Source organism: Nicotiana tabacum, chromosome 1, assembly GCF_000715075.1.
Source record: "Nicotiana tabacum cultivar K326 chromosome 1, ASM71507v2, whole genome shotgun sequence".
Taxonomy (NCBI): Eukaryota; Viridiplantae; Streptophyta; class Magnoliopsida; order Solanales; family Solanaceae; genus Nicotiana; species Nicotiana tabacum.
This window is the reverse complement of record NC_134080.1, coordinates 154,955,613-154,970,482: the sequence shown is the minus strand read 5'-3', so window position 1 is coordinate 154,970,482 and position 14,870 is coordinate 154,955,613. Positions and strand designations below refer to the sequence as shown.

The following is a 14,870-nucleotide window of genomic DNA, read 5'->3' as shown; positions in this document are numbered from 1 at the left end:
TCGAGCACTTGTTTATTTCTTTCAATTTGGTCCTTTTCCTGAAACAGAAAAATATACGGGACTCGTAGGTGCGATTATAGATGAAGACTGCCTAACTCGTGTGTATTTCCATCAGATTAATTGTAACCCTGGGCTGGGAATTTTAGAGTACTCCATTTTGCCTTGCAGGCCGTGACTCATCATTTGGCACGGGTTAGGGTTTTTGCCTAGCATCTAAAATCGTTAGTAAAACTTTAATAATTCAAAAGAAAAATTTTAACATGGCGATACCTGACCGTGGGTACTTTCTCAGAAGTAATATCTCTTTAAATGGACGACATTCCAATGCGAGGGTAAAACTTTGCCGTTCATTGTCTCCAACTCGTATGCTCCTTTACCCGCAATGTCACGAACTCTGTATGGTCTTTCCCACGTTGGACTTAGCTTTCCTGAATTAGCAGCCTTTGCATATTGGAACACCTTTTTAAGCACAAAGTCCCCAATTTTAAAAAATCTGAGGCGTGTTTTCCTATTGTAATATCATTCAATTACTTGCTTTTGTGCTGCCATTCTTATCAATGCAGCTTCTCTTCTTCCTTCAAGCAAATCAAGGTTGACCCGCATCTCTTCATCATTAGATTCCTCCGTTGCCTGAACGTACCGTGTGCTCGGTTCACCTATTTCAACTGGAATTAAGGCTTCCGTACCATAAACCATTGAAAATGGTGTTTCTCCAGTGCTTGTTTTTGTCGTTGTACGATAAGGCCATAGTACTCCAGGTAATATCTCAGGCCAATTACCTTTTGAATCCTGTAACCTCTTCTTCAAGTTGTTGATAATGACTTTGTTTGTAGATTCCGCTTGTCCATTACCCACTGGATGGTATGGTGTAGATGTTATCCTTTTAATCTGCCAACTTTGAAGAAATTCTGTGATTTGAGCTCCTATGAATTGTGGTCCATTGTCACACACGATCTCCTTTGGTGCTCCAAAGCGGCATATTATATTTCGCCATATGAAGTCTTTAACTTCCTTCTCTCGTACCTGTTTAAATGCTCCTGCTTCTACCCATTTAGTGAAATAATCTGTGAGTACAAGTAGAAACTTTACCTGACCCTTTGCTTGTGGAAGTGGACCTACGATATCCATTCCCCATTTCATAAAGAGCCACGGGGCTATAACAGGGTATAGTAACTCAGCTTGTCTGTGCATATTATGTCGTATCTTTGACATTTATCACATTTGGACACGAAGCTGTTTGCCTCTTCTTCCATCTTAGGCCAATAATATCCTGCTCGAATCAATGTTCTTACCAGTGACCTTCCCCCTGTGTGATTTCCACAATGTCCTTCGTGCACTTCCTTCCTCACATATTCTGTTTGAGAGGGTCCGAGACACCTTGCTAGTGGTCCACTGAACATCTTTCGATAAAGATTTCCTTGATATAAACAATATCAAGTGGCTTTTTTGCGAAGCGCGTGAGCCTTCCCTTTGTCATTAGGCATGGTTCCGTGCTATAAAAAAGCAATAATTTTGTTTCTCCAATCCCATGTTAAATGATTAAAATTTACCTCATTCTTATCAGATTCGAGAACAGAATGAAATAAATGTATGACTGAAGCATTTGCGTCATTTGCTACGTCAGCTGCAGATGCGAGATTAGCTAAAGCATCTGCCTCCACATTCTCATCTCTTGGGATCTGCATTACCTTCCAAGTTTGGAATTGCTTTTAGTTCCCGTACCTTTTCGAGATATTCTTGCATTCGAGTTTTCCTGGCTGTATAAGTCCCCAGCATTTAATTGACCACGAGTTGAGAATCACTCTTGATTATAATTTGTGTGATGCCGAGTTCTCTTGCCAATTCTAAACCTGCAATTACAGCCTCGTACTCTGCTTCATTGTTAGTTATAGAATGACATTTTATAGCTTGCCTAATAGTTTCACCCGTAGGTGGTATGAGAACTATACCCAGACCTGCTCCTTTCACATTAGCTGAACCATCAGTGAATAAAATCCAAGTCCCCGGGTTTGCACCATTAAAAACTTGTAATTCTTTTTCTGCTTCTAAATGCATCCCCTGGCTAAAATCAGCTACGAAATCGGCTAATACTTGAGATTTTATAGCAGTCCTAGGTTGATAAACAATTTCGTATTCACTTAATTCTATAGCCCATTTTGCTAAACTCCCTGACAATTCATGTTTATGCAAAATGTTTTGAAGCGGAAAAGCAGTAACTACAACAATGGGATGACATTGAAAATAAGGTCTTAATTTTCTAGATGCCATGATCAAAGCTAATGCTAATTTTTCTAGCTGTGGGTATCGTGTTTCAGCATCTAGTAAGGACTTACTTACATAATAAATATGAGATTGTTTACCTTGGTCCTCACGGACTAAAACAACACTTACTGCAACTTCAGACACAGCCAGATAGATGATAAGCTTTTCTCCCACCTTTGGTTTTGCCAATAACGGGTGGTTTTGACAAATAAGCTTTCAAATTTCTAAGGGCTTGTTGACAATCTTCGTTCCATTCAAAATGATCTTGCTTTTTGAGTGCAGAGAAAAACTTAAAACACTTTTCTGAAGATTTGGAAATAAATCTCCCCAAAGTTGCAATTCTTCCCGTTAACCTTTGAACTTCCTTTTTATTAGTAAGGATATCAGGGATTTCTTCTATTGCTTTAATCTGAGAAGGATTTACCTCAATACCACGGTTAGAAACAAGAAAACCCAAAAACTTACCTGATGCAACTCCAAATGCACATTTTTCTGGATTGAGTTTCATATTAAATTTTCACAAAATTTCAAATGTAACAGATAGATGAGAAATATGATTATGAGACTGCTGGGTTTTGACGAGCATATCGTCTATATATACCTCCATTGTCTTTCCTAAATGTTCTTGGAACATTTTGGTGACCAACCTTTGATAGGTTGCCCCAGCATTTTTGAGACCAAAGGGCATTACTTTATAATAGTAAGTCCCCATGTCTGTGATGAAAGAAGTTTTTTCTTCATCACTAGGGTCCATTTTAATTTGGTTGTACCCTGAATATGCATCTAAAAAACTTAAAAGTTCATGTCCTGCAGTTGCATCAATTAATTGATCTATATGTGGTAAAGGAAAAGAATCTTTTGGACAAGCTTTATTAAGATCTGTATAATCTACACAGACTCGCCACTTACCATTTTTCTTAGGTACAACAACTGTGTTGGCTAACCAAATTAGGGTACTTTACCTCGCGGATTGACCCAATTTTTAATAGCTTTTGGACCTATCTTGAATCACCTGGTTTTTGAAAGCCCCTTGCTTTCTTTTCTTTTGCTTTATTGGTGTAAAGGATGGGTCTTCGTTTAATTTGTGAGTCATCACATCCGGTGGTATCCCTGTCATGTCAGCATGGGACCAAGCAAAATAGTCCACGTTAGATTTTAGAAATTCAATTAACATACCTCGCGTGTTTGAGTTTAAATTAGCTCCAACATAAACTTTCCGTTCAGGCCACTGCTCAAATAATATCACAACCTCGAGTTCTTCGATGGTTGTTTTGATATTTTCATTCTCCTCAGGTTCTTGAATTGTATCAGGTCTCGAGTCTAAATCTGTTTTCTCTTGTTCAGTTGAGGTTTGATTGCTGACACCTTCAACTATTTCCTGTAATTGCTATTTTTCTTTGTTTAAGGTGCTCGTATCTGTTACAGCATTGATACTCCTGGCTGTATGCTGATCCCCTCGAATTTGACAAATCCCCCACGGTGATGGAAATTTAAGAACTTGATGTAGAGTTGATGGAACAACATCCATATCATGGATCCAAGGCCTCCCCATGATCATATTGTAGGCCATTTCCATATCAACTACCTGAAATTTAGTTTCTTTAACAACACCTACAGCAAAAGTTGTTAGAACTACCTCTTCTTTTGTTACCACACTTGAATTGTCGAAGCCTGACAAGGTATGCACCTTAAGTATCATGTTGTCTTCAGCTTGCATTTCACGTAATACCCTTAGTAGTATAATATTTACGGAACTCCCTGGATCAATCAAAACTCGTTTACGTTAGTATCATGTACAAGTAAAGATATTACCAGTGCGTCATTATGTAGGGTTATCACTCCTTCGGTATCTGCATCATCGAATGAAATACTTTCATTTTCTAAAACCTGCCGTACCCGTTTCCCATGTGTAATTGTTACTTTAGAAACCTTGTTGGAAGCTGTGTAGGTTATGCCGTGAATATCTTTTCCCCCACTTATCACATTCACTATTCTCTTGGGTGAAGAAGGCTTTGGAGGCTCTTGCCTATTTTTCATATAGGCTTGTTTACTTTTTTCACTAAATAACTCAGTGAGGTACCCTTGCTTCAATAGATGATCCACTTCGCTCTGCAAGAATCTACATTCTGAAGTTTTGTGCCCGTGATTATTGTGGAATTCGCACCAATGATCTGGATTGCGTCTATTTAGATTTGACCGCATCTCTTTTGGCCATCGTACCTTATCTCCCATGCTTCTCAAAACAGCCACGAGCTCGGAGGTAGTGACATTAAAGTTATATCCGCCGAATCTTGCCTTTAAACTTCTGTCATCATCTTGTGACTCTTGTCTGTTCTGATCATTTCTGAATCTTGATGAAGAACCAGATTCCCTGTTACTCGATTTTTGATCATATTGCTGGCTATCTTGTTTTGACCGTGAGTCTTTTCCTGCAGGTCCCATATATGGATCATACATGTTTTTACCTGATCTTTTTTCGGTTTCTGATCTTCTGGAACCGCCCCTTTCTTCATGATGAAACTTAGGTACGGTATCTTCTTCAATTCGCAGCTTCGTACTGTACCTGTTGTAAACATCATTCCACGTGGTTGCAGGGAATTATCGAAGGCTTTCTTTGAGTCTTCTCGTGGCTTCAAAACTTTTGCCATTTAAATTACTTGCGAAAGCTATTGCAGCCCAGATGTCAGGTACATGGGGTAGAGTCATTCTTTCACGCTGGAATCTATCAAAAAAGTCTCTGAGCAACTCTGAATCCCCTTGTTTGATTTTGAAAATATCTTCCATTCTTTTCTCAACCTTTTGAGCTCCCGAGCGTGCTTTAATAAAAGAATCTGCAAACTCAGCAAAAGAATTTGTAGAATTTTCTGATAAAACAGAATACCAGGTTAATGCACCCTTGGTGAGTATTTCTCCAAATTTTTTGATCAGTACTGATTCGATTTCTTGTTTGGTCAAGTCGTTGCCTTTCATGCCTGTTGTAAATGCAGTCACGTGGGTCTGTAGTACCATCATATTTCGGGATGTCAAGCATTTTGAACTTTTTCGGAATTGGAAGGGGAGCAGTTGGCTTCCAAGGTTGTTGTGAGTATCTGTCCATGTCTACTCCTTTTATTACAGGCGGAACTCCAGGGATTTGCTCAATACGCTCATTTTGTTCCTTAATCTGTTTCTGCAAGGTTAGAACTAAATTTTGCAAATAGGAATTATTTGAATTACCTGGTCCCCCTTCCTGTGGTTCACTGGTGGTTCCTCCATTTCCAGAATTAACAAGACCAGAACGAGGATTCTCCAATGTATTATTATTAGGAGTTGGTGTGGGTGGTGCAGCAGGCAATCGACTAACTAGAGCCTGAAGAGCTTTGCCGACCTGTGCATCAATTAGCTTTTGTAAAGCTTCATTTGCACCTCCTTCAAAATATTCAGATTGTTCTTGTTGATCATCACGAGATTCAGGGGCAGGAGTGCCTTCACGAGATTGACGTGGTGAATCTAGAGGGGAGGGAACCACGTCAATGTTTGGTAGGTCTCCTTGATTTTGATGGATTTGATTTTCATGGTTTCCCAATGTGTTATCACTGTTATTGTTGTTGTTGTTGTTTGACATGTTGATAAAGACGAATAAAACGTAGCTTCAAAGAAAAGATTATCAGATTTCCGGTAACAGAACCAATTTGTTTAACCAAAAATGTGATTCTTTGGTCAAAGCTAAAGACAAATAGAAATTCGGGCTACTGATAATCAGGAGACGAAAAAGAAATAATAGACTTTTTGAGAATGACAAATAAGCAGTAAATAGGTTTGTATTCTAATGTAATGTTTATGATCTCCTCTGCCCTTACAAATGACGAGACCTCCTCTTTTTATAGTTGATTCTAAGTAAAGGAGTAATACCTTAGTCTTATTGAGACAATTATGAGCAATAAATGACATTAAATAAGACGTTACACAATCATTCCTATTTAATACCAATTCTCTAACGTATTGGGTATTTAATATTGAATTTGGATTCCTTTTCATCATCATATCCATATCTTCAATGCCTTCTGATCTCTTGGCTTTAAATGACCTAAATAGGTATGAAGCTTGTATTATTCGAATTGCCTCTCGTGCCTATTTAGCTTTTCTTTCCCCGTATCTGTTGTCACTCGTGCCTCTTAACTGATCATCATGTTTTGACCATTCCTCGTGTCATGCCACGTCACCTTCAATGTAAATTCAGTTTTTTCCCAATACACCGACTACAGTAAAGCAAGAGTATAAGCCTTTTCAGCCAAGTAGGCACTGTTTTTGTTGATGAAAAAGACGACACGAATCAATGTATTTTATGTAATGTAATTCAGTAAAGGCTTAGGCTACATTGTTGAAGCAAGGCAAGTTGTAGTTACCTGATATGAGAAGTTTCACCTTTGTCTAAAAGCGCATTTTCTTTTTCGTCCTAGTAAATAGGCTGTTGATTCTATATATATAAGTAAAGGTTAAAATCTCACATTACTTTAGATTTTTTTTTTAAAATTGGCTTTCCCAAATTTTTTATCAGAACTTTAGACCATTGTGGACCGATTATTTCTGTGACAAGCTGGACTCATATTGGTCTAATCAGTATTGGCTAATATAGAGATGAGCACATTCATATTGAGTTATATTCCTTTACATTTCAACTGATGGAATTGCTAGGGGGTATATTTGCTTAGGTATTATTAATTTCTTATTTAGTAGTAGTATTTTCAACCTATATATAACTAACTAATTAATTAGCCCGCCTTTTGCGCGGTCAAAAATATCCATAGTAAATTAGTTGATATAGAAAAAATAAAAGTATATATGTATATGTGTGTGTGCGCGCGCACCCTCGCGTTTAAAGGTAAAATATCAAATGAATAAGAAAAAATAAAATTGGGAAAAGTAAAAAACGTCCATTAAATAAAAAAAATAAGAGCATCGTGTACCCTTTTGAAATTTAATATTAACAGAATTGCTAGAGAACAATCATAATTTAGGAAGGAAAGTTAACTCTCATTTTACAGAGAGAGAAATATACTATCGTTTTAATTAATTGATGTTCATAATTAGTTATGGTAAATATTAATAACACATACTAATATTTCTTTTACGGGAGAAACTTTTGATCTTACGCAACTCCTCTCTCTTTCCATTATATTTAATTAATTTTGATTCTTTTTAAGTCCTTTATAATTTTTTTGACAGAAGGAATATGTAAGGACATCTCAAATCAAATATGAAAAAACTCATTTACACTAGTATATTCGGACATGAATAAGGGGAAAAAAATACATAAATTTTTGTAGTTGATACGTAAAATAAAGGTATCGATATTAATCCCTATATCTAGCTTAAACATTCACTCTAAGAAATGTCATTTTTTAAATAAAAATGCGTGAAATAGAGAACTAAGAAGAGAAAACAAATTTATTAGCCTCAAACCTGTCCTGAGAGCAATGACGTAAAAGAAAAAACATAAAAGATCAAGATTCTAAAAGATTACAACCCCATAAGTACAAAATAGAAAAATTTAAGAAAAAGGTACGAAAATTACCTCCGTATTGACTGTGAAACTGATACAATGTTTTCCAATTATATCACAAAGAACCGTCATCAACTACAATTAATCAACAACATACACATGCAACAAATCAATTTAAATTGCAAACTCGTATCATTGAACAAATACATTAAAGGATTTGGGAGAAGAATGGAGTAAGAGATATTTATAAGTGACTGAAATCTGAAAAAGTTCAGAATTAACATATAGGTGTCTGACTCCTGTTGTGAAAAAACTTGTTGTTACCTTCCTCCCAATTTATCCCCAGTAGATATCACGGGCTTATATTATTTGCAGGCTATTGTTTAGAAAAAGAAAAAGTAGAGTTACACTAATTCACACCGTGAATTTTTATATAGTAGTTTGCAGGCTTACACCGATTCATAAATATTTTCTTTAATTGTTACAACTGTTCAACTGTACTGAATATAATGCCGTCCTCTTTAATTGTTACAACAGTTATAAAATTTAAAAGGATGAGTTGGTTACGAATACGAAGGAACTCAATGTTAGAAGAGAGTTTTTTTGGACATATTAAATTTATTTAAATAAGATAAATAGAGAGATAAGTCAAAAAATACCAAAAAAAGAAAAAAAAGATAAATGTGTTTTTCGATCAAAAGGCATGCCACATCACCTCCTTAAATCCTAGCTATATATATAGAGAGAGATTAGCAAGAAAACAGAGCTCAAACGTAAAGTGACCAATATTGCACTATTATTCGCCTAGTATATTGTCTCAAGTGATATTATCATATTGTCGCTATATGTTCACTTTCACTAAAAAAGAAACTAAATTTTGTTGAGGAGCTTTAGCGGATAGGAGACACAATCATCGCCCACAAGTATACAGTGGCAAACATCCTATCAAGCTGCCTATACACCTCTTTTTATCAAATAGGTTCTTAAGTTTCCGTTTTCGCTTAATTAGTAGCTTAATTAATAGATTAAAAAAAGAAAAAGAAATATCAGGTTGAAAATATTACTATTTTTTGAAGAAAAAAAAACCTAAAACTTTATAAAAGAAATCTAGAACAAACACTCCTGGTGAAAAAGCAAAGATGATATTTATAGTTGGAAAAAGCACCGCATGCTAATATTTCCAAAAGTATATAAACAATAAAAAAAAGCATCGACATAAGCCATAAGCAACTAATTTTAAGCAAATATATATAGCCTGGTATATAATGGTCACAAGAAGTAGTTATAGAAAACCCTAATTAAAGAATTCAGAAAAAACGTTTGAGCTCACCGCAAGCTAGAACAATCAAATCCAGCACAGCCGATGGAAATAACCCTGAACCTAAACCATGAGCAAAAAGTAGCAGATGAAGGGAACAAAGAGAAACCGAGGGATGTACTATACACATGCTAATTAACTGATAGTAAATGACATTCCAGGTTCTAATATTAGAACCCATCATAGCTTACAGTTCTAAGAAGCTGAACCAAGTAACAGATAGCAGGTTTTAAAATATCTTAGCATAAAAGAAAATCTTGTCATGACATACAGACAACTAACGAGCCTTGAATATGTTGCTACAAAACTTGCTTGATAAGCTAATGAAAAGATCATTTAATTTAGCCATTTCTCAGAACACTGTTTTTAAGAATATTAGCAAAACATGACCCTATCATCATGAATCCTGACACTCCCTTAAAGTCAAGTCTAATATGAGCGAAGCCAAAGATACCACATAATAAATGTAATATTACTTGATAAACTGATACCATGGATGCTTCATTTAACATTAAAAAAAAAAAATTAGCATTGCAGTTGAAAAAACTATTTCAGACGCTCAATTATTTCCTAATAATATATTAATGTCACAAAAGAAAAGCACACAAACCAAGCAAAAATGTTGTCTGGGACGAGTTCATGTTGTTTAACTGTTCCATATGCATCTTCTGACATTAAGGAAGGACATTATGTTCATCATCCTACAACAATTATACTACATGAAGGGACACAGGATATTAAAGAATGCCTTTTCAAGCATTATATGTCTATAACAACCATATGACCAATGTCCATAGGATAGGTTTCTTTCACAAAAAAGTAAATAAATCTTGAAGACTAAGTGCAAGAAAATATGTTATAATCATCTTGGACATTCATATTAGTTTAAGGATATAGGAAAAAAGTTCTAAGACATTTTATCCTGTCTTAAAGGGAACTTGCATTGGGTGCTGCAAAAACTCGAATATCTCTAAATATTTGGTGCAGGCAAATACATGAGCAGATCTCTATCCACATCAAAAAGCAAAATTTCGGTTGCATAGACATTGTTATTAGTAGAACGCCCACTCGCAGCAAAACTTTGATCGTTAGATTATTCTATCCCTTGAGATAGACAGGTGAAACTTGGTTGGGAATCTAAATCACAAATTACATGGCTCTTTTCTGAATCCTCAAAATGATCTTATTTTATTTTCTTCTTTTCTGCAACACTACCAACTCTTCGACAGCCCGGCCAAAAAAAAAAATATTCTTCCAATTTCATCCATCAAAACCCTAACTCGAAAAATTCCGATTCTTGTGTGAGTTAATTGATATTAAAGAGTAAGAGATTTAATTCAAGAGATTTGAGAAAGAAAGTAGGAAAATTCAGCACAAATCACAGGTACAAACACAACTCACAGGCCAACAAATACCAAAATCAAAGAGAATGGATTAACTAAGTAGTAAAGCTGATACAGAGTAATAATCGAGCAAAATAACTTTGAATCAAACTCAAATCTGAACTTCACAAAGAAATTTTTACCTGATTGAATTGGTCTTGTGATGGATCATTTCTCTGTTACTTTTTCTTGTGTCTGCTTTTCTAAGGGATATATCGAAAGAGAAGAAAAACATATATGTGGGAGTAGCCAAAAATGTACGCGTATATCTGCAGAGAGCACAAAAGGACACATATAGAGCTGATGAGAAATGACTGAAGTGCCCTCAAGCTTCTTTAAAAAGACACTAAGCAGACATGTCGAAGATCTTTCTCTTCTAATATATAGAAATATTATTGTTATTGTTATATGTATTGGGGAAAGTTGAGTTAACATTTGAAATTAATTATGTGGCTGACATGTCAAGACACATGGATTAATAAGAGAGTGACAGCTGGCAAAGAGTATGCAAAGAGACGCGAGTCTTAAAAGGTACGGGCAAAGGTTTAAGAAAACAAGAAGGAACGGTTACTCGGATCTCTTGATAATTTGAAGAGACATCTATGGAATGAACCAAGACAGCAAAAAGTACATATACGTAATATCTGCAATTAATGAGCATAAATGATGGGGAACGTTATAGAATCTTCACGAAACTGTTACGATTGCCAATTATAACTTTTTATTAATGTCAATTAATTGCTCATAATGGCTCTATTATGAGAGGAAAGAAACGTAGTACTTAGAAATAGCTATAAAAGGAGAGAAATAATATTTGTATTGGACACACTAATTACTATTGGAATATACTTATTAACATTTCTTTAAATTGCTTACTCGACTACTTTTCAGTCCAATTTTACTTCTCTTGTTACATAATTATTTTCTTATCTGATTATCAGTAACCCGAGTTCTTCTAAAATTACACTTCGACCGAAATTTCTATTTTCTGGTTAAATAAATTGGTTCCGTTACCGGGAATCTGATAATATTCTACTTTTTAAATTAACTCTTTTGTCAAAACAATCATGTCAAATGTCAACGACAACAACCAACAAAATTTACAGCACCAAGAAAATCAGCAACATCAGGAGAATCAACAAGGTGATGGAACTCCAGTCCCCTCACAACGAAACTCTCCTCGACAATCTCAAGAAGGATCTCCTGACGGATCTGAATCAAATATGAACGAGCAGTTTGAGAATGATCAGGTTATTGATGAAGCTTTGAAAAAAATAATCGCTCAACAGGTCAGTAATGTTTTTCAAGCTTTTTCTAACCAGTTGGCGGCTGTACCACCAACACCAACTCCAAACAACAACACCTTAGAAAATCCTCGCTCAGGACTCGTTAACTCAGGTTGTGGAGGAACTACCAGCGAATCTCATAATGGAGGGTCAGGTAACCCAGTTAATTCTAATTTATAAAGTTTAGTACTAACTTTGGAGAAATAGCTCAAGGAGCAGAGCGATTGCATAGAGCCGATACTTGGAGTGCCACATGTAATCAAGGGGATAGATATGGACAAATACTCTCAACAACCTTGGAAGCCAAGTGCCACTCCTTTACTAGTTCCAAAGAAATTCAAGATGCTTGATATTCCGAAATACGATGGAACAACTAATCCACGGGATCACGTAACTGCATTCACAACTGGTGTAAATGGCAACGATTTGACCAAGCAAGAAATTGAATCAGTGCTGGTCAAAATATTTGGAGAAACACTTACGAAAGGAGCATTGACATGGTATTCTCTTTTACTTGAAAATTCTATTGATTCTTTTGCTGAGCTTGCAGATTCATTTATCAAAGCTGTAACGACCTGACCGATCATTTTGAGAATTAACAACCCGATGCCTTATTAACTTCTTCTCCCGTGTTTGTTTCTGCTATTTTGATTTGTCGGGATGTTTGGTTTTGAGTTTCAGAGTGTTTTGGGATACTTAGTCCCTAAAAGAGAGCTTAAGCTTTAGAATTTGGACCGTAGTTGGAGCATTGTGAAGACGATCTTGGAATGGAATTCAGTCGGTTCCGTTAGCTCTGTTGGGTGATTTCGAGCTTAGGGGCATGTTCGAATTGTGTTTTGGAGGTCCGTAGCTTATTTAGGTTTGAAATGCCGAAAGTTGAATTTTTGAAGTTTCCGGTTCGATAGTGAGATTTTGATATCGGGGTCGGAATGGAATTCTGGAAGTTGGAGTAGCTCTGTAGTGTTGAATGTGACGTGTGTGCAAAATTTCAAGTCATTTAGACGAGGTTTGATAGACTTTTTGATCGAAAGCGTAATTTGAGTGTTTTTAGAGTTCTTAGGCTTGAATCCGATGTTAAATTGGTGTTTTGATGTTGTTTTGAGCATTCCAAAGGTTGGAACCAGTTCGTATGATGTTTTAGGATTGGTTGGTAGGTTTGGTTGAGGTCCCGGAGGCCTCGAGTGAGTTTCGGGTGCTTAACAGAAGTTGAATTGGACTTAGGAAAATATGGAGTTAGCTGAACCAGTCATAACCGCACCTGTGTGTATTGGACCGTAGGTGCGGCACTGCAGAAGCGGTTGAAGTACCGTAGATTCGGTTTGAGGTAAAATGGGATTTGACCGCAAATGCGGCCCAGGCACCGCAGAAGCGGTACTGCATCTGCGAAAAGGAAGTCGCAGGTGCGAAAATCTTCGTTTAATGAAAAGTCGCAAGTGCGACTTGGTATACGTAGAAGAGGAATCGCAGGTGCTGTCCCAGAGCCGCAGATGCGGTTTTATTGGTCAGAAAAGGGGCAGAATCAATGGTTTAGTCTCTAAACCTTATAAATTGATTTGGGAGCTCGGGATTTGTGATTTTGAGATAGATTTTCACCTAGGTATTTTGGGTAAGTAATTCTTACTCGATTTTGATTAATTTCCACGAATCTATGCTTAAATTTATCCTTTGAATTCGAATTTGGGATGAAAACTTGGATAAAAATTGGAAAAGTTCCTAGGCCTAATTTTGGGGTTTTGATCTAGATTTTGATGTTGGATATGAATAATTTTGGTATAAATGAACTCGTGAGAGTATGAGTATTCTGAATTTATAAATTTTACCCGATTCCAAGATTTGGGCCCGGGGGCGTTTTGGTCATTTCTCCTAATTTCGCGTATTAACTTAGAATTAATTAGTGGAATTAGTTACTTGAATTTATATTTACATTATGCAATTGATTTGGGCCATTTGGAGTTGAGTACTCGTGGCAAGGACGTGGTTGCGAGTTGATTTTGAGCCGGTTCGAGGTAAGTGGCTTGCCTAACCTTATGTGGGAGAACTCCCCTTAGGATTTGGTATTGTTGATATTTGAAATGCCTTGTGCGTGAGGTGACGAGTGCGTAGTTGTGCTAATTGTTGAAAATCCTATTTTCATTAAGTAACTATAATTGTGTTTCCTTTCCTGTTTAGACTACTTGCAATTTAAGCCTGATGTTAGCTTAAGAAAGCATGTCTAATTGACTTAATTGCTTTACTTGCTCAAATTGACTTATTTGAATTATGTGCAGCGTGCTAAGTTAGGAATCCTATTTTACCTTGGTATGAAATTTAAATTGAATTGAGTATTCTTTGTGTTCGAGTATTCTTTGAGTTACTGCTGTGTGTTTACTTTGGGACTATGGGACAGGACGGTATTCCGGGAGATCCCCCTGCCTGTTTACTTTGGGACTACGGATTTGTATTCCGGGAGATTCCATGCACATATATTCATTTGGACTATAGTGCGGGATACCGATGGATCCCCAGCACGTATATTGAGGATACTAAGAGATCCTCAGGATATCGAGAGATCCCCAGCACGAATATTGAGGATACTAAGAGATCATAGGGATACTAAGAGATCCCCAGCACATATATTGAGGATACTAAGAGATCCTCGGGATACCGAGAGATCCCCAGCACACATATTGAGGATACTAAGAGATCCTCGGGATACTGGGAGATCCCCCATTGTTATCTCTGTGTTGAGTTGTATTCCTTCTTAATTATTCTGTCTTTGTTATAGTTGTTGTTATTCTTATTATCCTGTGTTACTTCATACTATTAGCATTTGATTATATTGTCATAGTCTATACCGTTTTACCTCATTTTTTAGCTATAATCAGTAGGGCCCTGACCTTCCTTGTCACTACTCGACCAAGGTTAGGCATGACACTTACTGAGTACCGTTGTGGTGTACTCATGCCCTTTCTGCGCATGTTTTCCATGTGCAGATCCAGGTACTTCGACTCAGTCCTACTACCCTTAAGGCGAGGTGATCCTCTAGAGACTTCAAGGTATATCTGTCACGTCCGTAGACCAAAGAGTCCCTTTCCACTCTCTCTTATAGTTTTAGCCCTTCTGTATTTATCTTGATTTAGACATTCTAGAGTTAGAGCACA

General features: G+C 36.6%; 1 protein-coding gene across 18 annotated transcripts in view; it reads right to left on the bottom strand.

Moving 5' to 3' along the window:
* The window catches only part of LOC107829777 (uncharacterized), a 29,225-nt gene extending 18,467 nt beyond the window's left edge, over positions 1–10,758 (bottom strand). For 9 of the 18 annotated variants that reach the window (XR_012709882.1, XR_012709888.1, XR_012709886.1 and 6 more), the window contains exons 1-3: positions 10,588–10,723; positions 9,075–9,125; positions 7,817–7,879 (exon numbers count right to left, since the gene is read on the bottom strand). The gene's annotated coding sequence lies outside the window, so the exon portion shown is untranslated. Of the gene's footprint in view, positions 1–4,654; positions 6,544–7,475; positions 7,880–9,074; positions 9,126–10,587 lie in introns of those variants that run through there. The other 9 variants (XR_012709903.1, XR_012709902.1, XR_012709899.1 and 6 more) reach the window with 7 other exon arrangements.
* Positions 10,759–14,870: the final 4,112 nt, after the last annotated feature.